General features: G+C 33.1%; 3 pseudogenes; 1 reads left to right on the forward strand and 2 right to left on the reverse strand.

The window, feature by feature from the left end:
* Positions 1–2,287: 2,287 nt before the first annotated feature.
* On the reverse strand, positions 2,288–7,888 carry LOC111309384 (actin-related protein 4-like; annotated as a pseudogene).
* Positions 7,889–17,419: 9,531 nt separating this feature from the next.
* Positions 17,420–18,609, reverse strand: LOC111309383 (actin-related protein 4 pseudogene; annotated as a pseudogene).
* Positions 18,610–19,662: 1,053 nt separating this feature from the next.
* On the forward strand, positions 19,663–20,182 carry LOC111309634 (DNA-directed RNA polymerase V subunit 7 pseudogene; annotated as a pseudogene).
* The last annotated feature ends 5,618 nt before the right edge of the window (positions 20,183–25,800 follow it).

The following is a 25,800-nucleotide window of genomic DNA, read 5'->3' on the forward strand; positions in this document are numbered from 1 at the left end:
ATTATTATCAATTTCAATAAATGCGGAAAGATACATAAGTAGTTGTTACTAATGGAAAAGCCAAAACAAAGTGCAACCTTACTATTAAAGATTTATTGAGTGTTGAGCTAGCAAAATTCTACATAACTAATCCTAATGCTATTCAACATAAATCCAATATAAGTTATATTTGACATTTATGTGATTTATTCTAACTTTATATGAAAAATCTTTTTTCATTATAGATTTTTTAGTATAAAAAATATCTATGTTGATTTAACCAATGGATAAAAAATTTAAGCGGAGAAACGTGAAAAAATTAAAAATATATAAATATGTGTCATAACGTTTAGATCCGTGGATCTATCGCTAGACATTGACTTTTAGGGAGTCGCCATCAATCTTTTTTGTCTAGGTGCGATTGACCACCTAAAGAATCTGTCCTTTCAGGGAACACCTAAGTTTAAGGTTCCCTAAAAGAATAGGTTCAGGTCTACAAACCAGAACAGGGTTTGGGAGTTCGGTTACGTGTGAGGAAGGTTATAGCACCCTCACAACGCCCATCAAAAGATGGTACCAGCTTAAATTTATGTTATCTGAAAGCCTTAAAATTTTACCAAGTAATTAATTATTGAAAATTTTTCTCAATTGACTCTAATACTTTTAGCAGAAAATTGAGAAAATTCCCTCACCTCAAGAGTATGCAAGAAAAACTACTGTTTCACTTGCAGAGGCTCCGTTGTCGGATTAGTTAAAGAAGAATCAAAATCAAAATCAAAATAGAAAGGAAGGAAAGAATGATTGCTCTTGCGTAGGGAAAATTGATACTTTCAACTTTTCCCCGAAAATATTTTTTGAAAATTTATTTTTAAGGAAAATTGATACTTTCAACTTTTCCTCAAAAATATTTTTTTTGAAAATTTATTTTTAAGAAAAATTGATACTTTCAACTTTTCCTCAAAAATATTTTTTTTTGAAACATTGATTTCCAAGGAAAATTAATACTTTCAACTTTTCCTTAAAAATTCATTTTTGAAAATTTATTTCTAAGGAAAATTGATACTTTCAACTTTTCCCTAAAAATATTTTTCGAAAATTTTGATTCCCAAGAAAAATTGATACTTTCAACTTTTCCTCAAAAATCTTTTTTTTTTGAAATTTTATTTTTTTGCAAAAAATAAAAAAAAATAAAAATAATACTCCTCAAAATAACTAACACACAGAAAAAAGTAAATAAATAAAATACCAAAAAAAGATTATCTTACCTTGAGGAATTCGACGTGGCTCCACTAGATTATCCATAGCCTTCACCAATTTGACACGATCTCCCCTATTTTCCACGAAGGAAATGATGGCTTGAAGTGTTGCTGAACATAACCATATACTCCCATTTGGTTGCCATACATTTGTTGCGGATACATAGAAGCCATTTGCTGTGAAAGTATGTCCATATACTGTGCTCCCAGAACTGATTGAGGATGAAAACCAGCAAACCGGTTTCCCTGAACAGCCTTGTTATTAATTGCTGACAAATGACTGGTTGTGATTGGCTGAATGTACATACCCACCATCTGATCACTTCTCATATGTTGAGGTCCTTGAGGTTGGCCATGTGTTACACTAACTTGAGTAACCATTGATTGAGGATATTGAGCACCCGCAACTGGGCTAGAGTCTGGCGCCTGTACTTCCCAGAGTGGTGGTGGTAGCAAGCCACTTCTCTGAGCACCATAGACAGGTGAAGAAGGCTGCTGTTGTAGAACCAATTGACCATTCCAGGCAGGACCTGTGCCTTGAGCATATGACTGCTCAAATCGAGGCAATCCCATGTTTGGTGCAGCTCCAGTCGCATGAAAATTCTGCTGCTACTGAGTAGGCTGTCGTTTCTGGTCTGTAAAATTCCCATCAACAACCTTCATTCCCACAAATATACACCAATCGGTTCTTCCAGAAATCAACGAAGCTCCAACACTGTCGCCTCTGCATGCCGCTACAGTCGCCCACCGTTGATGCTGAAAATTCACCATGAACCTCCCTTCGACCTACTCATCTCCTATTTATGGTCGGTTTCTCACCAACCATCCTCCAACAGCGTAGATCCAGAAAGGAATCTGTGAACTTTCTTCACTGTTTTGGTTCCTTTACATTGTACGATCATTCTAGGTTCTGAGTACGTCAGTGGCCCCTTATTGCTCTTCATTTTTATTATTTTTTATCTCCAAAAGCTCAACATTCGCTATGGTTTGTCACCGGCGCTGACAGTGTATGACCAAAGGGCACTGTGGAAACTTGACCTTGAGAACTATTGTCAGAATGGAAAGCCATCTGCTGGAGTTGCTCTGAAGAATGCGATGCTGTCCCAGAAAATAGCTTTTGCCGAGGCTTCTATCAAGTGCACCATCTGCTCTCTTTTCTCACCGGCTTGGTTGCCAGGGCTGGGAGAAAATCAGAAATATTGGGCAGACCCCAAAGTCTCCATTATTTCCGAGATGACGTACCCGAACTTGGTGCCAAGGCTGGCCATTGACAGGCGATCCAGCCTTGCTGTACAGCCTTGCTTTCTTAACATCCTGCACTCAGGACCATAGGGGTTAGCCGCTAATGTTTGACCAGCAAGCATTCGTGATCTCCTTCGTTGGGTAACTTTGTTTTGGCTCGAGAGGGTGCCTCCAGCACCTCGATCTAACGGGATGCCCTCAGGATTTTGATTTTGCGATAGACCATGATCCTGGACGGGATCATCATTCATTGTGGGTGTAATACCCGAAACATACCACTCACTGCTTCTGTAATATTTTATGGACTGCAGGAAGTGAAAATGGTGGAAAAAAGAGTCATGTATGACACCCCGAATACCCTCACGATCCTCTTTCCACATACCACTGTCATAAAAACCAATCCCTGACTTGATTATGCCTTCGCCTCTGAACACACAAAGCATGGGAAAGAACTTGTCTTTTTATCACCAGCTTGAAGCCGCTGAACCCGAGACTGACATCTCCAGAATTCCTTTTCCCTCTTAAGATCCTGCTTCAATGATTTCGTCTTTACATGGTCACACACGGGCTGTCTAGCTAGCTTCTCCCTCACATATTCGATTCTCCTTCTCTATTTTTTTCTTTCCACCAGTATTCCTTTTCCTTCTGTTTTCTGTGTTGCGCAACTGATACGGCCTTGGCCTGCTGAGAGCTGTGGGCGTCGCGCCGTTGCTGAGTGCTAGCTATTGACTGCTTGGGTTCTATTGCCGAATCTGGAATTGTGGTTCGGTGAAAAGTAGTTTTAGATACTGCTGGAAATGGTTATGAATGGAGATAGTGGCTCTGGCAGCAATGGTGGGAGTTTGGCTTGAGTAGAAATGGTGGTGTAATATGAGGTCTGGTTTTCAATTTAGCAATAGCATCCCACGGGACTAAGGCTAGTGATGGCAATGATGGAGAAGGGTGACGTTGGGTTCAGTTGCTGCTAGAGTCCAAGGGAATAGATGAATATCAGAGTCTTTTTATGACTCTTTCCTTTTTTTTTTGTTCTCTCCTTTCCTTCTCCTATTCGGATTCCTCTCCCTCTCCTAATCAAATTCTTCTTCTATCTTTTCTCCCTTTTTTTTCTTCCCGTCTCCTATTCGGATTCTTCTTCTCTCCTATCCCCCTTTCTCTTCCATCTTTTTTCCGTTTTATAAAACCATGCTGTTTTTTTTTTTTTTTATAGAATTTCAGTTCTATTCCACTTAGTCCTCCAATGCTAAAGATTAGCCACCAATCATGCTTTTTGATCATCATCCAACTTAATCTCAATCTTTCCCTTTTTTTTTTTTAAACAATAATCAGATAATAAAAAAATGATAAATATGAAATAAAAAATCTAAAATAAAAATGAATAAAAATCCCTGCAACTGAACTTGGATTAGTCTCAATTGACAAAGAATCCCGGACAAAATGGGGTGTCTACAATATGTTATAAGAAAATTTGAAAAATAGCTAAAATATATATATTTTTATTTATTATTTGATAAATATATTCTTTAATCTGTAAGTTAATTTGAGATATAATATAAAGTGAAAAGTTAAAATTGAATTTATTTCATATAAGATTTTTATATTGAGTTTTGATTCTTATAATATTTTATTTAATATCTTGGAATCAAGTTATTTGATAATTAAAATGAAATTATAAATTTAAAATTCATATTGATTTTTAAAATATAAATTAGTGGTTATTGTGTCACTCTTATGATGGACGAAGGGGTGAACCAGGCTTACAACCCCACACTCTTTCCCTTTCTTCCCTCGTGCTTGTACCCAAAAAAAAAAAAAAATTACTTTGAATTTTAATTAGCAAGTGCCAAATATAAAAAACAAAACTTGAAAAAGCAGATGGGAAGGATAACGACCATACATGGATTCCAATGGTTTACGGGGCAAATGATGGCTCTACCAAATGTGATTCATATATTTTTACTGGAAAAAACAAGTGTTCTAATGATACTAATTAGCAAGTTGAACTTATCCATAAAAATAGAATACTGTCCATTATGTATTATATATTAAGAAAAAAAAAAACCAGCGTTACACGGTGTCATTTATGATTATTAAAAGATGTAATTTTTTTTTCAGTTAGTATTAAAGAATATTTTTAATGTTTTTGTAATATTCATTTTTTTTATTATATTTAGAGAATATATTCACATATGATAATCCGTTGGACAGAAGAAAGAAAATGAAAAAGCATAGCGATATGACTATTAATATTGTAGAATGTAATTTCAGTTGGATCGAGTTGATGAATTGTTAGATTTAATTTGGTTAGACTCGAAAATTGGAGTTTCAAGATGTGATTCGAATTTGATTGAATTTTGTTTTTGTATTCCAATATGATTCATAATTTAATTGTGTCATTTGAGTTTGTCTAAATAAACTCAATTAAGTTAGGTAAAATTATAAATATGTTAAACATTAGTTTTATCATTTATTTATATATACATTAAATATATTAAAAATAACTATTATTTGTCGTTTTGTCAATGATTCTGATGCTTTAGTTTGTAGTTTTCATGGTTTTTTTTTTTTTTTTGGTTGAAAATATAGTACTGATTTTTACATTTACAAAGCTTTGATTCGTAATGGGTTTTGCTTGTATGGGTCTTTATGGCATGTTTGGTCATTATTTTTAGAAGGGAAACTTGATTATTAATGATGGGTTTTCTTCATTGTTTTTGAACATTTGCTTTGATCAAATTTCTGGGAAATTAAGATTTTCTTGACATGGAATTTTGGTTTTATGGCATGTGTGGTCATTATTTTTATAAGGGAAATTTGATTATTAATGATGGGTTTTCTTCATTGTTTTTGAACATTTGCTTTGATCAAATTTCTGGGAAATTAAGATTGTCTTGACATGGAATTTTGGTTTTATGGCATGTTTGGTCATTATTTTTCGAAGGGAAATTTGATTATTAATGATGGGTTTTCTTCATTGTTTTCGAACATTTGCTTTGATCAAATTTTTGGGAAATTAAGATTGTCTTGAAATGGAATTTTGGTTTTGTTCTGAATCTTTTTGGTCAAGAAATTTTTTTGGTTATAAATGTCATAACATATAGATTCATAAATCTATAGCTAGATTTAATAGATAAAGTGAGTCGCTACCAATCTTTTTTATCTAGATGTGATTGGTCACCTAAAGAATCTATCCTTTTAAGGAACTCATAAGCTTAACTAAGGGTCTTTAAAAGAATAGGTTTAGGTCTATAAACCAGAATAAGGTTCGATAGTTCGGTTACATATAGTGAAGGTTATAGCACCCTTACATGCCCATCCAAAGGATGGTACCATATTATTTTAAATTCATCATAGGGTCCTAATAATTTCAAATTTTTATGTTGAAATATTGGAAATAATTTATAAGATTCTTCTATCAATCTAGTAGAATTTTTAAAACTATTTCTTCACTTTGAAAGTATTCAAGAATCCTATTTGATTTCTTAAAGAAGCTCCATCGTCGGAAAGATTTTTTTAATTATTATTTTTTTTATTGTTAAAAATATATCTAATTATTCCATAATTTGGGCCAAATTAAAAAATTTTCTCCTTTGAATTTCTAAATTTTCCACCATTTTGGTCTATTTAGAAATCCTTATTATTATTATTATTATTATTATTTCTAAATTTTTCACCATTTGGGTCAATTTAGAAATATTTTCTTTTTTAGGATTTCTAAATTTTTTACCATTTGGGCCTATTTAGAAACTATTTTATTTCTTTTTTTTTCGGAAAGAAAATAATATGACAATTATTTTTATTGAAATTTCATTTAAATTATTCCACCATTTGGGACAAATTTAAAAAAAAAATTCTCACTTAGAGATTTCTTAGAAATTTACCATTTGAAAGTTCTAAGAATCTCATCTTTAGATAATTATCAAATATTTTCAACCCAAATTTTTATTTTTTATTTTTTAGGTTTGAAAATAAATATTAATTATTGTTATTGAAACTTTATTTAAATTATTCCATCATTTGGGACAAATTTAGATAGAGTTTCTTACCTAGGAATTTTATAAAAATTCATCATTTGAAATTTCTATAAATTCCATCATTGGATAATTAATATTTATTCTTAAAATATTTTATTGTTTTATTTTTTCTCAAATTTGATCATGCAAAAAATACCAAAAAAACAAACACATAAATAACATACTAAACAACAATAAAAAAATACCGAAAAAAGGGGCTCGGCGTGGCTCAACTTGAGATAGAGACAAAAAAAAAATCGTTGGAATCTCCAACAAGTCTTTCTCAAGACATTCTTTCAATTGTTGCACTAATAATGTGCTACCAGCAAGCAATATACTTCCAAACAATTCTTTTTGAATGTCCACATCGCATCTATTAATGCTTTCTATACCACTTGTGGCAAACCATGAACAGATAGAGAAATATCAGCAAAATTGTCCATTTTAGGAATTGCCTAAGCCAAAGGCAAGTTAAACAGAACATCAAGGATTTTGAATCTATCAGCACTAATTTCAATTGTCTGGCCATCAAGAAGCTCATACGGGGTGATTGGGACATTTAAATATGCACTTTCATCATATGAAGTATCAGGAGGTCGACACACATATTCCTTGATATCACTTGCTATAACTCTCTAGGTGTAGAGCTTGTAGGATTCTATTGTATGAGGAAAATCAATATCTAGAGTCTGGAACACCCCTGGTTGTATTTCCTTTCTCTTAAAGGACTACCTCAATTTTATAACAATACCTTTGCTTTCCAAGCTTTTCATCAAGCAATCGGTAAGAAATTCTCCTCTAATAGGAGAAAAAGACACTACTTTTTGAAGAACATAATCGTCATGTATTGGGGCAACTGTAGTTGATCCTCCACCACTATCAACAATGACAGAGGTAGCACGTCCTGATGCATGTAAGAATCGTATTCTTGGCCAAAAATAAAGTAGGAACTTTATACTTTTCAAACATGTGTTCCGTTGTCCTCTCCCTCGGCTGTTGAGTGTTGAAAGATGGCTCTGTAAATAGCATTGAATGTTCCTTAGGATCAATGAGTAAACACTCCTTGAAAGCATGATCCCATATGCTGTCAAAAATATCCCAATCAACAACAACCCCATCCTTTAGGGGAGACAGCACTTTCATATGATCGTGTCGAAAACCCAAGGCTTGAGAGCCTACATACAATCTGTGTTTTCCCTTAGGTTTGTTGGGATCAACATTATTGTTGTTAGTCTCAAAATCATTGTTTTTGTTGTCAACATCGGTAGCATCCATCTGATCAATGGACCCCATAATAAAAGGAAACACATCTTTGGAAGCATCTTCGTCGGCATAACCAACTTTGCAAGTGTAAGACCCTAGGTTTATCACTATAGTCGATACTTTATCCCCTCCATACATGGCTGCAACATATAGTGAAAGAAAGCACGATCGAAGGGAATAAAGACATGCGAAGAGAAAAAAGAGAGAAGTGTGGTAGCACTAACACCAGATGTGGTCGTTAGGCAAGAGCAGAGGTGGTTGTCGGCAGCTTGGGGCAAAGAGGCCCGACGAAGTGGGAAGCAGGGAAGAAAGTTTTCTTTTTTTTCCTCCCCCCTTACTTTTTGATTTTTGCTTTGTGTGGATATTTATAGGATCAGAGAACCCTAATCCGAACAAAAATTCCAATTCCTTTCAACATTCAATTTCAACTCAAATTCAAACACATAATCCCAATCAAACTCACCTACCCATTTTTTTGGTTTTTTTTTTAGTTTTTCATTTTTTATTTTTTATTTTTTATTAGCAAAAATCAAATATAGATCCCTCGATAGATTGGGGTGTCTATAGCTACCTCTCTTTGTGCATTTTCTGTGAAACAAGAATTGTGCAAAGATGTAGACAACCCAATCAACTCGACACATTTTTTTTGTTTTTTGAAAAAGTAAACAAAGCTCCTCTAAACAGAGGCTCAACGACTTTGAGAAAAATAAATGCTCCTATAAGCAGAGGCACCAGAACTTTTGAAAAATAAATTGCTCCTTTAAATAGAGGCACCACAACTTCAAAAAATAAATTGCTCCTCTAAACATAAGGACCATAACTTTTGAAAAGTAAATTGCTCCTCTAAATAAAGGCACCATAACTTTGAAAAATAAATTGCTCCTCTAACAGAGGCTCAATGACTTTGAGAGTAAAAGGCTCTTTGACAATCATGTCTAGCAGAGTCATAGATCAGATTTGATGAAATTTGTAATGAAAACTCAAAGATTCACAATTTGAGTTTGAAAGTCAGAGGTTCAGATTTGCAAGAACCTTTCAGCTTTGTAAGAATTCACTAAAATTTGATTCTCAAAATTTCAATTTCACAAGAACTTGATTCACAAGATCTCAAGATTCGTATTTGTAAATTGCAAGAATTGCATCCAACATTTAAAGATTCTTATTCAAATTTGAGAGATTCACATCCAAAAGTTCAAAGCTTTTCATTCAAGTTCAAAGGTTCACATTTAACAAATTTGGGATTCATATATAAAAGTTTAAGCTTTTTTTGTTTGAATTTTGAAGATTCACATCCAAAAGTTCAAAACTTTTCATTCTAGTTCGAAGATTCACATTCAACAAACTTTAGGGTTTCACACCTCAAAGATTCTCATTTGAAACTCAAAAGGTTCTCATTTGAGTTCGAAGATTTACATTCAACAAATTTTGAGTTTCACACCTCAAAGATTCTCATTTGAAATTCAAAGATTCTCATTTGAAATTCAAAGATTCTCATTTGAGTTCGAAGATTCACATTTGATAAATTTTGTTTTGTTTTTCACACCTCAAGGATTCTCATTTGAAATTCAAAGATTATCATTTGAGTTTGAAGATTCACATTTGACAAATTTTGGTTTTCACACCTCAAGGATTCTCATTTGAAATTCAAAGACTCCCATTTGAGAACTCAAAAATTCTTATCAAAATATTCATAATTAAAATTGTGTATGCAATGAATGTCATGATCAATTATGCAAAAGCAACAATCTAGATTCTCACAATGCCATATTCTTAACCATGATTCAAATGTTTACAACATAATGCAAATGCATATCCAAACCAAAGTTTTAAACATTTTCCAAAAATAATGCTAATGTAATGCATGTAATGCGGATATCAAAGTCATGAAATTCTAATCAAAATGTGGTAAGATGGTCTTTAAGACTCCACTATCTCACATTTTCTCCTTGTTTAGCTTTTAAACACTTTGGAACAAGTTTCATCAACTGATCATCATTATTTTCATCACTTGATCACCATCCATAGGCTTCTTAGCACTAACATTTCCAGAACAAGTTTCATCTATTGCCCCATATCATTTAATCACAACTCCTAGGCTCTTCAGTACTAGTAATTTCAGTATAAATTTCATCCATTAATCGACACTATTTTCACCATAATTCACAGGCTTCTCAACACTAGCCATTTTAGAATAAATTTTATCCTCTGATCTATATTATGTTCATCACTTGATCACCATTGACAGGTTATATCGACCAATTCATCCCTCTATTCATCATTTGGTCACACCATATGCCTTTCAAATCATCCTTTTTTAGGTTTCTACCATCTCTTCCTTATCTTGGATTTCTTTTCAAAAGATGCAAGACTCTTTTATGCACACCATCATTCATTCATCATCATTTCAAATCATGACACATAATGTAACCATACATTTTCTCAATTTATTTTGAGGATACAATAGTAAGAAAGCATAAGGGGAATTGAGAGAAAGGTAATCAATGAGGAATGAATTTGGTAAAAAAACAAATAGGGAAAGAAATAAGTTGGATGCATGTCATTGGTATGAATGGTATATCCAAACAATGAATATTCAAACAATTCTGAACATTAGTCCTGGATTCTTTTTCAAAAACTCATTTTAATGACTATTAAAATCATTTTGAGCTCATTGAACTTTGCCCCAACTTTGAGGGATCTTCAGATTTCTTTGACTTCCATCCATGTGAGCTATTTATCCAACTCCCAACTCAGAGATTTTTTTTACCCAAATTGCCATTTCGGGTTTTCAATTTGAGTCTTCTTTTTCTCTCTTTTCCATTTTTCTCTTTTTTCATTTTTTCATTTTTTCACCATTTTATTTTTTCCTTCTCATTGTCCATTTTTTTCTCTTCTTATTTTTCATCCATTAGTGATATCTCCCACCCATCAATTTCTAGAACAATATAGCATGATTCCTTTGTTCCATACAAGCATGCCTTAGCCCAACATATGATCATTCAATTCGAGCATTCACACTTGATCTAAATGGACTTTTAAGGGTTATAACATAGGCCATGGTGAGGGATCATAAAATAAATGGATAAAATAGGCTCAAAATATGTGTTTGAAGGGTTCAAAACCAAAGGATCATTTCTCGTCATTTGATGGTTTTTGGCATTTTACCCCATCATTTCACTACTTTTCCATTTTCATCCATCTTATTCCTCAAAAAAGAATTCTCTTTACTTTGTGGCATTCATTTTTTCTTTTTTTTTTTTGCTTTTTTTTTCTCTTTTTTTCTATCTTTGATACCTTTTGTAATCTTTTGTCTCTTTTCTTTTTTAAAATATTGCCCCCCAGTGTGAAGGGTGATCATTGGTCAGAGTTCTTTAGAAAAATAAATCATAATATGCTTAAAGGGATAGCAATGAATGGTTTTTCAAATGTTAAAAGAAAGATGGCCATTTTGCATCTCAAATGTGAATGCTTTCCTTAAAGATCATTTATTTAACAAAACAAGCTCATGGATATTTATATAAGACTGCACATATTTAAAATATATCTATTCCACATCTACTAGTAGCTAGTTTCTTTTTGCTCAAATAATCTCCTCAAATCAATGTGAATGAGTTCTCAAAATTAAATCCTAGGATTATCATTATCATTGTCTAAACATTCATCATTTGGAATTTAAGAATGGGAATGAAAAGTTATGAAAGGTAACAAAGATGAAACAATGGTTAAATGAAAAAAAAATGTAATGAAATGCATCAACTTGTCTTTTATTAAAATGATAACAAATGAAATCCTATTGCTTAAAATAAATCCTAACATTACTCTAAAAGAAGTCATAAAATAACAAGCAACTTTCAATCAGCCTTAACATCTTTTTTTCTTTCCAAAATTTATTCACCCATATGATCAAGTGAAGGATCTTTCTTAAGATCTAGCTCCCTGATTCATTGTAGCTCTCCAGGCTTTTTCAGATCAACATGTTCTTGATTCTCACTCAAAGCATTGACATTGTAATTAGGTAATAGATTACCACTACCATTAGGTGTTGTTACTCCTCTTTGATAAAAACTTATCATTTTATCCTTGATTAACCATTGCACTTTATGCTTTAAAGCAGTGCAATTTTTAGTAGAATGGCTAGCAATTCCATAGTGGTAGTCACAGTGGGCTATAGGATCATACCATTTGGGATAGGGTGGCTTGAGTGGCTCCACACGACTAAGGGCAATCAAGTGGTTATCGTAGGGCTCTCGGTATAACTTTGTATAAGTTATGGAGATGGGGTTAAATACGAGTTTTTCTTGAGTAATTCGTTGCTTTCTTTAACTACTTGTTAGGCCATAAAGATGAATTTAGGGTCTTACAGGCGATTGAATGTTAAAACTATATGTGGGAGCTTAGAGGTGAAAAATAGATTGGTATATGGATGAGTAAGATGGTTATGGTATGGGCTAGTATGGGTAGGATGAGGTATTATTTACAGTATGATAGTATGGAGAGTAACTTTGTGGATAAGGTTGATATCCTTTAAACTGTCTGTCAAAGCTCATAACTTGAGCTTTGGTCTCTTTCTTTTCTGATGCCTTATTGGTTTCCCCTCCTTTCAACTTGCTATTTTTAATGGCATTTTCAATGATTTTGCTTGAGATCACCATGTTGGCAAAATTTTTTGTTTCATTCCTTATCATCTTTTCATAATAGGGAGATTTTAAAGTTCTGACAAATAACACAATGGTCTCTTTTTCAGTCAGAGGAGGTTGCACTTGAGAAACTACATCCCTTCACCTCTGGGCATATTCCTTGAATGATTCATTTGCCTTTTTTTTCATGTTCTATAAAGATAAACAATCAGGGGCCAAGTTTATAATATGCCAATACTAATTGATGAAGTCATGGGCCATATCACTCCAAAAATAAATGTAACCCCTATCCAACTGGACATACCACCTAGTAGCAGAGCCCATAAGGCTATTTTGGAATACATGCATTAATAACTTTTTATTATGAGCATGAGCTGTCATCTTTCGATAATACATGGTAATGTGGGTCTTTGGACACTTTGTACTATCAAATTTCTCAAACTCTAACACTTTAAACTTTAAAGGAATAACAACATCCAGGACTAAACAAAGCCCAGCAGTATCTACTGAACTATAAAAACTAATGCCCTTTACAATCCATAACCTTTCTTTTGATAAGTTTATGTTCTGTTCAGCTTTTTAAGATTCTAAAGTCTCTTTCTCCTTGGGCCTTAATTTTTTTTTCTCTTACAAATCATCCAAATTAGGGACTAGTACTAGTTCTAATGCCTTCTTAGTGAAGACAAGATTTACATAACTTTGATACTATCATGGGTTTGAAGCTGATGGTATTCTAGGGTATGTGTACCCTACAGGATAGGTGAACTACTATGGTAATGGACCTTGTGCAGGTTGGGCTTGATATGGCCCAAAACTAGAAGGGTATAGTGAGTCATCGACCTTTTGTGATGGATGGTCTTGTTGGCTAGTACTTTCTTCTATTCCTTTCCCTTTGTTTAACTTGTTTAAAGCTTCCAAAATCCTATTCACCTTCTTTTCTAGCTTTTTTTGAGCTTTTTCCATGCTTTTGAGACGGTTGGAATTATTTTATTCCATTTGTCTAGCTCTGGTCTTTTTATTATATCAATGAACAGGATTTTTATTGGGTGAAGCTATCCTTGAACCTTGAGTACCATAATTATTCTTATTAGAAATTATGTGTTCTATGTTTGATATGCAAATGTATGCATTAAATGTACTAATATTTGCCACATCACCATTATTGATAAAAGAAATCTCTATTTGAAACTTTATTTAATAAAATTTCAAGATTACATCCTAATAAAGCCAAAGCAACATTCTAAAGTCCTAAACATCACCATTTACTTCTAATGTCTCTTTATAAATTTCCTAGCTTGCTGGTAATGATTTTGTGCCTCATCTAGGAAATCAAGCAATTGTCACCCATAAGCTCCCACTGGTTGCACCACAGCTTTTAAATCTTCCACTTTTTTGCCATTTCTAATGCTTTATCTGTAGCAATGCATAGCTGATTGAACAAATGCCTTAGATGCATTTGTTTTTCTGTGCACATGTCTTTCCATAGCTCACCCTGTTTAACTTGTCTTTTGTATTCATTAGACAAGGCTTTTACTTATGCTATGTATCAATCCACTATTTCTTGTAGCATCTGACTATGTCTGTGTGCCCTAGTAGTAGCCTTTTGTTCTTTCTCCACCTTTGCTTTTGGTAACTCATCTTCCTTTAAAAGTCAGGTAAGCTTAGGTATAACCAATGAATGTGTCATGTCTAGATCATTGAATAAAGCTCTCCATTGATCTTTTGCTCTGTAAGGCTCTGGATTTTTGGCTCTTGAAGTTGTAAACTCTCTTTCATTTCTAACTTTAATTGCTTATTTTCTTATTCTAACTCGTCTTTCTCGGTTTGGAGCTTTCTCTTAACCGTTTCCACTTTAAGTAAAGGATCTTAAAGAATAGGCTTTGGGGAATGGCCAACTGATTGTTCTTAAGGAAACACTATGTCTTTACCCCTCATTACATGCCATACACTATATTCTGAGGTGATGTCATAAGTAAGCCTCCATTGTTTAACCCTAATAGTTTGCTTCTATACCTTTTTGATCTTTTCAATTATTCCATATGCCCCTTTATCAGTGAATGAGAACTCCCACTAGTTAAGTCCATAGGTTTTTTGGAATAAATTATTCACATCCGGATTATCTTCTCACCAAAGTTAGGGCATAAGTAATAGCACCCCTTAGGCCTAATAGAAACACCCATGGTTGATCCCCACAACTGTATAACACTATATCATGACATATCCAAAGAGCTCTCCAGATTATCCCTTGACTATCAAGGCCTTAAAAGCAAGAAACCCATTCTTCTTTTGACTTTACTTGAGGCCATGTGTTGCAACAAAACTCCTAGATTGGGATACTAGAACACAAGTATGGTTTGTGAAACTAACTTTCTTCATATTCAATGTGACTCTTCATCCATACGTAAAGTACTTGTATGCACACATTAAATCGACCTATGCCATTTCGATGACAAAAATTCAAAGAACAACTAGTTTCTGCCAAAATAGTTGGTGCTGCATTAACTTGGTATGCTAACTGATCAACAAAGTCTATCACTATGACATCAACATACCTGATGACTTTTAGGAAGATTACCAATCCGTATAAAGCTATAGCCATAGCCTCTAACCCCTAGTCATCATCTATATGCCTCTAGATGAAATATCGCAAAAAACTCAATGGGATAACCTTACTTTCACCTTTTGTCTTGACACATGCATCAACTTGAGGCAAGCTAAGTCCAAGCATTTGCACTAGCTTTTTATGATAGCCCACCTTATTTGATCAGTAAATCTTATTTGGGTTTGACAAATCGAAGCGAAGAAGGACCGTATATTTTTCAATTGTGGGCACCATGTCTACTTAATTGAAGATGAAACATCTATAAGAAGGATCCCAAAACTAAAGGATGGCTCTAATCATATTATTATCCACATCCACTTAGAGCAGTAAAGCTATGTCTCCATATCTGTTCTCAAATGCCTCTTACCTTATTCTACTCATGAATCCCCAAACACTGTTTAGGTCGACTAGATCATTTTGTTGAAGATCAATATAAACCCTTTCGGGCAATGATGAGATAAAACCCTCAGGCAAGCAATTTTTTTGTTTTCTTTAACCTTCTTCTAACTTGATTTTCAATTGATAAGCAAACTCATAATGGGCTAATGTAGACTTTGGTTATATTTGGCTTTTCATGGATGTAAGTGTGAGATCTGATTTATCAATAATTGATATGTAGCAAATATTTCCTATATGAGAATGATGCCAATGATAATGTTAAAACATGAGCATGAAAATGATGCAAAGAATGAAATGATATGATAATGCTAATGATGCTTAGAATGAAATGATATAGAAATGATGTAATGTACAAAATCAAACAAATGAAATGGTTAGATAAGCAATATACAAGTTGTTCCTTCTTGTGTCCTAATTTTAGGTTACATCTATTAATAGATAGGAAGGGCTCTATCCTAAGGTTGGCCTCCTAAGGGTAAACTATATGCAGGGTCAGAAGATTTTGACAACTAAAAGTTCTCAAATTATTCCTTACTTCATCGTCCATCACAGACTATAAGATATTCCAATCCTCACCCATCACAGGCTACAAATAGAAAGGATTCAATTTGAGTAGGAATATTTCACTAGCCATTACGGAGATTATCATCTCATGAGAGCGTAAGTACTTTACTCCCTCCTAAGAAGGATGGAGCTCGGGTATAGAGCTCATGTAATGCAAATGCATGTGATAGTGTGTGTGAAGGAACATATAGGTTAACGCCCCAAAAATAAAATACAATACAAAAAAGGAAAAATGTTAGTAGACAAATAATTACAATGTAAAACCATTAGATTGAAGGATAGGATAAATTTAAAAGCTTATGGCTTAACTCTCTATAGCATCCCCAGCAAAGTTGCCAAACTGTCATAACATATAGTTTCGTAAATCTATAGCTAGATTTAACAGATGGAATGAATTGCCACCAATCTTTTTTATCTAGGTGTGATTGAACACCTAAGGAATCTATCCTTTTAAGGAGCTCCTAAGCTCGACTAAAGGTCCCTAGAAGAATAGGTTTGGGTCTACAAACCAAAACAGTGTTCGGGAGTTTGGTTGCATGTAGGGAAGATTATAGTACCCCCACATGCCCATCCGAAAGATGGTACCATATTATTTTAAATTCATCCTAGTGTCTCGGTTCTAATGGTTTCAAATTTTTATGTTGAAATATTGGAAATAATTTATAAGATTCTTCCATCAATCTAGTAGAATTCTTAAAAATATTTTCTCACATCAAGAGTATTCAAGAATCCTATTTGATTTCTTAAAGAGGCTCTGTCATCAGAAAGATTTTTTTAATTATTATTTTTTTTATTGTCAACAATATATCTAATTGTTTCACCATTTGGGCCTATTTAGAAATCCTCTTTATTATTATTATTATTATTATTATTATTATTATTATTATTATTATTATTATTATTATTATTTCTAAATTTTTTACCATTTTGGTCAATTTAGAAATGTTTTCTTTTTTAGGATTTCTAAATTTTTCACCATTTGGGCCTATTTAGAAACTCTTTTTATTTCTTTTTTTTTTAAAAAATAATATGACAATTATTTTTATTGAAATTTCATTTAAATTATTCCACAATTTGAGATAAATTTAAAGAAAATTTCTCACCTAAAGTTTTTTAAAATTTTACCATTTGAAATTTCTAAGAATCTCATCTTTAGATAATTATCAAATATTTTCAACCCAAATTTTTATTTTTATTTTTTTGGTTTGAAAATAAATATTAATTATTGTTATTTAAACTTTATGTAAATTATTTCACAATTTGGGATAAATTTAGATAGAACTTCTCACATAAGAATTTTATAGAAATTTACCATTTGAAATTTCTATAAATTTCATCATTGGATAATTAATATTTATTCTCAAAATATATTTTTTTTCTTAAATTTAATCATGCAAAAATATCAAAAAAATAAACACATAAATAAAATATTAAATAACAATAAAAAAATACAAAAAAAAGCTCGGCTCAAGGGGCTCGGCGTGGCTTGACTTGAGACAAAGACAAAAAAATCGTTGGAATCTCCAGCAAGTCCTTCTCAAGACGTTCTTTCAACTGTTGCACTGATGATGTGCTACCAGCAAGCAGTATACTGCCAAACAATTCTTTCCAAATGTCCACATCGCATCTATTAATGCTTTCTATGACCACTTGTGGCAAACCACGAGCAGACGGAGAAATATCAGCAAAATTGTTCGTTCCAGGAATTGTCTGAGCCAAAGGCGAGTTAAACAGAACATCAAGGATTTTGAATCTATCAGCACCATTTCAATTGTCTGGCCATCAAGAAGCTCGTACGGCGTCATTGGGACATTTGAATATGCACTTTCATCATATGGAGTAGTAGGAGGTTGACACACACATTCCTTGATATCACTTGCTATAACTCTCTGGGAGTCGAGCTTGTAGGATTCTGTTGTATGAGGAAAATCAATATCTAGAGTCTGGAACACCCCTGGTTGTATTTCCTTTCTCTTAAAGGACTACCTCAGTTTTATAACAATACCTTTGCTTTTCAAGCTTTTTATCAACCAATCGGTAAGAAATTCTCCACCAATAGGAGAAGAAGACACTGCTTTTTAAAAAACATAACCATCATGTACTGGGACAACTGTAGTTGATCCTCCACCACTATCAACAACGACAGAGGTAGCACGTCCTGATGCAAAAGATGTAAGAACCGTATTCTTGGCCAAAAATAAAGCAGGAACGTCATACTTTTCGAACATGAGTTCCGCTGTCCTATCCCTCTGCTGTTGAGTGTTGAAAGATGGCTCCGCAAGTAGCATTGGATGTTCTTTAGGATCAATGAGTAATACTCCTTGAAAGCATGATCCCATATGCTGTCAAAAATATCCCAATCAACAACAACCCCATCCTTTAGGGGAGACAACACTTTCATATGATCGTGTCGAAAACCCAAGGCTTGAGAGCCTACATACAATCTGCTTGTCCTTTGGGTTTGTTGGAATCAACATTATTGTTGTTAGTCTCAAAATCGTTGTTTTCGTTGTCAACATTGGCAGCATCCATCTGATCAATGGACCCCACAACAGAAGGAAACACGGCTTTGGAAGCATCTTCACCGGCATAACCAGCTTTGCAAGTGTGAGACCCTAGGTCTTTCACTATAGCCGATTCTTATCCCCTCCGTACATGGCTGCAACTCATAGTGAAACAAAGCGACATCGGAGGGAATAGAGACGCACGGAGAAAAAGAAAGTGAGAAGTGCGGCAGCACCAATGCCAGATGTGGTCGCTAGGCAAGAGGAGAGGTGGTTGTCGGCGGCTTGGGGCAGAGAGGCACGACGAAGTGGGAAGCGGGGAAGAAAGTTTTCTTTTTTTTCCTTTCCCCCTCCTTTTTGATTTTTGCTTTGTGTGGATATTTATAGGATCAGAGAACCCTAATCCGAACAGAAATTCCAATTCCTTTGAACCTTCAATTTCAGCTCAAATTCAAACACATAATCCCAATCAAACTCAATTGCCCATTTTTTTGTTTTTTTTTTCAGTTTTTCATTTTTTATTTTTTATTTGCAAAAATCAAATGTAGACCTCTGGACAGATTGAAGTGTCTACAATATACTTGCGTAGCATGATTAGTGAATGAAACTTTTGTTCTTTTAATTTTGGTTGGTTTAAACTAGTATTCATTGGTAGTTTAAAAGATACGATTTTCAATGTAATTTTGTTTGACTGGTTTGTACTGAATAAGATCCTAGAAAAGTTTTTGAAGGGGATTTTCTTTCTTTTATCATTTTTGAAATGACTGGTTATTTCAACTTATTGAGTTTTCTTTACTGTTCTTGAAGGAAATGCCATAATATTCCTTTTTTATTGTTTACCTTTCATGCAGTTGACTCAGAGTTATGAGATTAAAAATTTAGTTTGTTGTTGTTGTTGTTTGATTCTGGATTTGCTGCTATCCATAATCGTGGAATTGAGCATTAATGATCGTGCGAAAAGGGCATTGTAGGGTTATATTTCATTACAATCTGGTAAATTTTCATTTAGTTAAAACCTAATCTTTTTCAATCTTTTCTATTTGGATTGATGAAATTTGGCTTTAGCATACTTGATATTGGGATAGGACTAAGTTGATTTTGAGTTCTTCAAGATTGATATACTGTTTCTTCTTACTTTAAGGACATTGGTTTCATTGCAAATTACCTTCTTTTTTTCTACATTTCCCTTTTGATTGCAGCTGCAAAATGTTTCTCAAGGTGCAGTTGCCATGGAATATCATAATTCCTGCTGACAGCTTGGATGCCAAAGGCTTGATGCTCCAAAAGGCTATAGTGGTCCGCCTTTTCGACGAATTTGCTCGGAAGAAGGCCACCAAGGATCTTGGATATTTCATGGCTGTAACAACTGCATTGGGGAGGGCAGAGTTAGAACACAGGGGAAGTGCTTTTCCCTGTTGTCTTCGGTGGAATCACCTTCAGGATGTTCAGAGGAGAGATTTTGGAAGGAGTTGTACACAAGGTACTAAAACATGGAGTTTTATTGAAGTGTGGACCAATCCAAAACATTTATCTATCTCACATAAAAATGCCCGACTACCATTATGTGCCAGGAGAGAATGCTATCTTCATGAATGACAAGCACTCGAAGATTGATAAGGATGATGTCATCCGATTTATTGTGATCGGAACAAAGTGGATGGAAGCAGAAAGGGAATTTCAAGCATTCGTAAGTTTGGTAGGTGACTACTTAGGACCAGTTTCCTGAATATAACTTTTGTTTCATCTTTGTATGATTCGGATGTACTTGTTACTGCTTTCGTAGGAAGTAGTTGACAGTAAGAGTGTTGGATGTTGAACTATTCTAGTTGTTGTAAATTCGATTGGACAAAGTTGTTGAATTCTAGAGCTTACTTATGATGTTAGCTTTGTATATCTTGGTTTGGTTAAGTCGGTTTTTGGGTTTTTTAAATTGAATTGAATCAATCAACTGAACAATTGCTCACCCCTAGTCAAGTCTCGCTTTCCATTTTAGAAGGGCTTTTGTTTCAATGGATGGAGCAGTGAACATAAAGTAGTGAAGGTAAATATGTTTATTTATTTAGAATCAAAATCAAATTGGTTTCACATTTCTACTTTTGGAATAGAGAAGAATTAATGGAAGTAATTGCTATGCTTTAGTTAACTGTTTACAGAATCCATTTTATTTCTCATGCTTTAGTTCTTTTGCTTCTAAGATCATACTTTGTTTCTCAATCAACTTCTTTCTATATTTAGTTAATTCTATTTGGATAGTAATCAATAAATAAAATTTTAATAATTCTAAAGAACATTAATATTTTCATCTTATAATAACAATAGTTATAATAATATATAACCTTAAATCTATCTAGATATGGACTTGATCCAATCTAATTTGATTAGAAAAAAATTAACAATATAAATTTGTTCAACTCAAACTTTAAATTATTTAAACTTGAATTAATATGAATTTGAAATTATTCGAACTCAAATAGCTCAAACAATTGATTCGAAATTATTATTTAAAATAAATTGATTTGGTTTTAAAATATAAAAATTTAAACTCAAAATCATTCCAATCCGGCAGTCTTAATTTCAAATAATTTGAGTATCATCCGAATGATTTGTACCCACAACCATCCAAAATTTATTTTACTCTAATAATTCAATATGAAGTAAAATGACACAAAAACTTACCGCCACCATATCTATAAATGTTTTCAAAAAATTATTTGTACAACTAAATTCAATATTTCAAAAAATGTCCATTTTGATGTGTGATTAATTAATGTAGAGATAATTTGCAATACTCCAAGAAATTTGAGTAAAATGTATTCATCCATCGATTGCCATAAGATTTTTTACAATTCTATCAAATTAAGATTGTTTATTGTATTATCTCCTCATTTAAACAATGTAAAGAAGTTTGCAAAATTTCTAAAAATCCTCCTAATTGTAGACACCCATTTTGGTCTAGGCTCAAATCAATTGGGCCTGGTCCAATGGGCTCAATGATCGAGCCCAAGAGTTTAATGGTTTATTTACCATTCATTTATGTTATTTATTTTATTATTTTATTTTCTGAATTTTATCTTTTTTTATTGTTTATCTATTTTATTTATCAAATTTTGTTAGATAATGATTAAAATGAAAAAAGGTCTAAAAATAATAATAATAAAAAAATTTTTCGTGAATTGAGAGTTGGTAGGGTTGGAGTTGGATTCAATCTATCTAAAGATTGATTTCTTATTTTCTAATAATATTGAAACCTTATCGAATAAGGAGTCAGGATTAATCATAAATTCTTTTGATTAAGCTTATAAATACCAACTGATCAGAATCCAGAAAGACACACAAAAACACACATATGCAGAAAGACAGAAAAGCAATTAGAAAGTGTTAAAGATTGTTAGGGGAAATTTTTTAGAAAAAATAGGTTTTTTTTTGGAATTTTTCTAAAAATTTTCTAGTTTTTCAGTAAATTTTCAGGCGCCGATTGAATTTTTCAGTGAATTTTCTGGTGCCAGTTGAATTTTTTGATGATTTTCAAACCACATTCCTAGATTTTGGCAAGCTTCCTAGTTTTCGGCAACTGCTTTCCAAAAATCGATGAACTTTGCGATGAACTTCTGGTGAATAACCCAGATTTCAGCAAGATTTTTCATAATCTGATGAAATTCAACTGGTGTTCTTAGGGGGTTCTAGAGAGAGGGAGAGAAAAGAAAAGGGAAGAAAGAGAGGGGGAAGTAGAAATCTGAAGGAAAAAGGCTGGAACTTGGAGTTTTATACCATCTCAAAACGATGCGATTTTGGGCATTTTATTTAGCCAAGATCCATGCATTTTGCAATCGAGTGACCTGGCCCGTAACGTTGACCCGCTAGTGACCTGCTTCACTATCCTTGGCTCAAGCCGAACCAAGCCACAAGCTGCGTCTTTTCCAGCCACCATTCCTCCCTGAAGCCGAGCAACACCGTAGTCAATGGAGTTGAGCTGCTTCCTATTTTGGGTTTTTTTTTATTTCTATTTTATTTATTTTTAAGTATTTTTACATGATTAAATTTTAAAAAAATAAAATAACAAAAATAACAAAAATATAAAATAATAAAATAATTTTTTGACAATAAATATTAATTATCCAATGATGGAATTTTTAGAAATTTTAAATGATAAATTTTTATAAAATTCCTAGGAGGGAAATTTTCTCTAAATTTGTCCTAAATGGTGGAATAATTTAGATAAAGTTTCAATAACAATAATTAATATTTATTTTCAAAAAAAAAAGCAAAAAAAAAAAATTGGTTGAAAAAATTTGACAATTATCCAAGGATGAGATTCTTAGAAATTTCGAAAGGTAAATTCCTAAGAATCTCTAGGTGAAAATTTTCTTTAAATTTGTCCCAAATGGTGGAAGAATTTAAATGAAATTTAAAAAAAAAATAATTGTTATATTATTTTCTTTCAAAAAAAGAAAAAGAAAAAAAAGAATTTCTAAATAGGCCTAAATGATGAAAAATTTTGAAATTTTGAAAGAGAAAATATTTCTAAATTGACTCAAAGGGAAATTTAGAAATCCAAAAGAAAAAGATAAATAAAAAAATTTCTAAATAGGCCTAAATGGTGGAAAATTTAGAAATTCGAAAAAGAAAATATTTCTAATTTGACCAAATGGTGGAATAATTAGATATATTTTTAATACAAAAACAATAAAAATGATTAGACTTTCTTTTCCAGCAACGGGACCTATTCAAGAAAACAAATGGGATTCTTGAATACTCTTGAGGTGAGAAAATATTTTTAAGAATTCTATCAGATTAATGGAAGAATCTTATAAATTGTTTTCAATATTTCAACATAAAAATTTGAAACCATTAGAATTAAGACCCTAGGATAAATTTAAAATAATATGGTACCATCCTTCGGATGGGCAAGTGAGGGTGCTATAACCTTCCCCATATTCAACTGAACTCTCAAACCCTATTCTGGTTTATAAACCCGAACTTATTCTTTTGGTACCATTAGTCAAGCTTAGGAGTTCCTTAAGAGGATAGATTTCTTAGGTGGCTAATCACACCTAGTTAAAAAAGATTGGTAGCAACTCCATTTGTTAAGTCTAGCTATAGATTTTTGGATCTATATGTTATGACAGTTTGGTGACTTTATTGGGGATGCCATAGAGAGTTAGGCCATAACATTTTAATTTTATCCTATCTTTTGATTTAATGGTTTTAAATTGTAATTATTTGTTTACTAACATTTTTCCTTTTTTGTGTTTTATTTGATTTATAGGGCATGAAACCTATATGTTCCTTCACACACACTATCACATGCATTTGCATTACAAGAGCTCTATACCTGGGCTCTATCCCTCTTAGGAGGGAGTAAAGTACCTACGCTCTTGTGAGATGATAATCTCTGTAATGGCTAGTGAAATACTCTCACTCAAATTGAATCATTTCTGTTGGTAGCCTATGTTGGGTGAAGATTGGACTGTCTTACTAGTCTGTGATGGACAATGATGTAAGGAACAATTTGGAAACCTTTAGTGGTCAAAATCACTTAACCCTGTATATAGTTTTCACTTAAGAGGCCAGTTTTAAGGATAGAGCCCTGCTTTAAGGATAGAGCCCTTTCTGCTTGTCAATAGATGTAACTCAAAGATAGGACACAAGAAGGAACAATTTGTGTGATATTTTTCTTATCTAACCATTTTGTTTGACTTTGTGCATTTGCATTATTATGTCATAGTCATATGTAGCATTGTGCATCTGCATCATTCTCATATTAATTCATGAAAATGTATATTTCATGAATGAAAATGTACATTTCATGAATGAAAATGTACATTTCATGAATGAAAATGTACATTTCATGAATGAAAATGTACATTTCATGAATGAAAATGTACATTTCATGAATGAAAATGTACATTTCATGAATGAAAATGTACATTTCATTCATGCATTAACATACCAAACATAGAGCATAACATTTCTAATGACATAATTATCGTACTCAAGGTTCAAGGATAGCTCCACTAACCAAGAATCCCACATAACCAACTCACCAATATAATAGAAGAGCTCGAGCCAAACAAATGGAACAAGAAAATTTTAATCATCTTGAGAAGATAAAAAAAGCTCAGGAGAAGCTAGAAGGCAAGTTGAGTAAGATTCTGGATACCTTGAACAAGTTAAATAAAAAAAAATAGAAGGAAATACTAGTCAGTAGGACCATCCATCACAAGAGGTGGATGACCCTTTGTACCTTTCTGGTTTTGGGCCACAGTAAGCTTGATCCACATAAGATTTACCACCACAACAGTTCACATATCCAGTAGGGTATACAAACTTTGAAATACCTTCAACTTTAAATTTAGGATAGTATCAGAGTTATGTAAATCCTATCTTTACTAAGAAGGTCATGAAACTAATACCAGTCCTTAATTTGGATGATCTATAAAAGAAAGAGAAGCTAAGGCTAAAGGAGAATGAGATTTTAGAAGCTTCAAAAGCTGAACAGAAGATGAACTTATTAGAGGAAAGGTTGCAAGCCATAAAAAGAATTGGTTTTTGTGGTTCAGTGGATGCTGCTTGGCTTTGTTTAGTTCTTGATGTGATTATTCCTCTGAAGTTCAAGGTTTCAAAGTTTGAAAAATATGATGGTACAAAGTGTCCAAAGACCCACATTACTATATACTATCGAAAGATGACTACTCATGCTCACAATGAAAAAACTCTTAATGCATGTATTTCAAGATAGCCTTACAAGCTCTGCTACTAGTTGGTATGTCCAGTTGGATAGGACCTGTATTCGCTCTTAGAGTGATATGGCCCATGACTTCATCAGTCATACCAGCATATCATAAACTTAGCCCCTGATCACTTATCTTTGTAAAATATGAAAAAAAAGGCAAATGAGTCATTTAAAGAATACAACTGAGGTGAAAGGACATAGCTACTCAGGTACAACATTCTCTGACTGAGAAAAAAACCACAGTGTTGTTCGCCAATATTTTGAAATCTCCCTATTATGAAAAAATGATAGAGAATGCAATAAAGAATATTGTCGACATGGTGATTTCAGGAGAAATCATTAAGAATGCCATTAAAAATCCAAGTTGAAAGGAAGGGAAACCAGGAAGGCACCAAAGAAGAAAGAGATTAAAATTTAAGCTGTGAGCTTTGACAGATAGTTCAGGAGATATCAATCCTATCCACAAGGTTACTCTCTATATTATCCTACTGTGAGTAATACCTCATCCTACCCATATTAGCCAGCCTCATTGCCATCTTATCCATTAACATGCTAGCCTGTTTTCAACCTCTAAGCTCCCACACACAACCTTAACATTCAACCTCCTATAA

The sequence above is a fragment of the Durio zibethinus genome, chromosome 19, assembly GCF_047325235.1.
Source record: "Durio zibethinus cultivar Kanyao isolate XHJ-2024 chromosome 19, ASM4732523v1, whole genome shotgun sequence".
Lineage (NCBI taxonomy): Eukaryota > Viridiplantae > Streptophyta > Magnoliopsida > Malvales > Malvaceae > Durio > Durio zibethinus.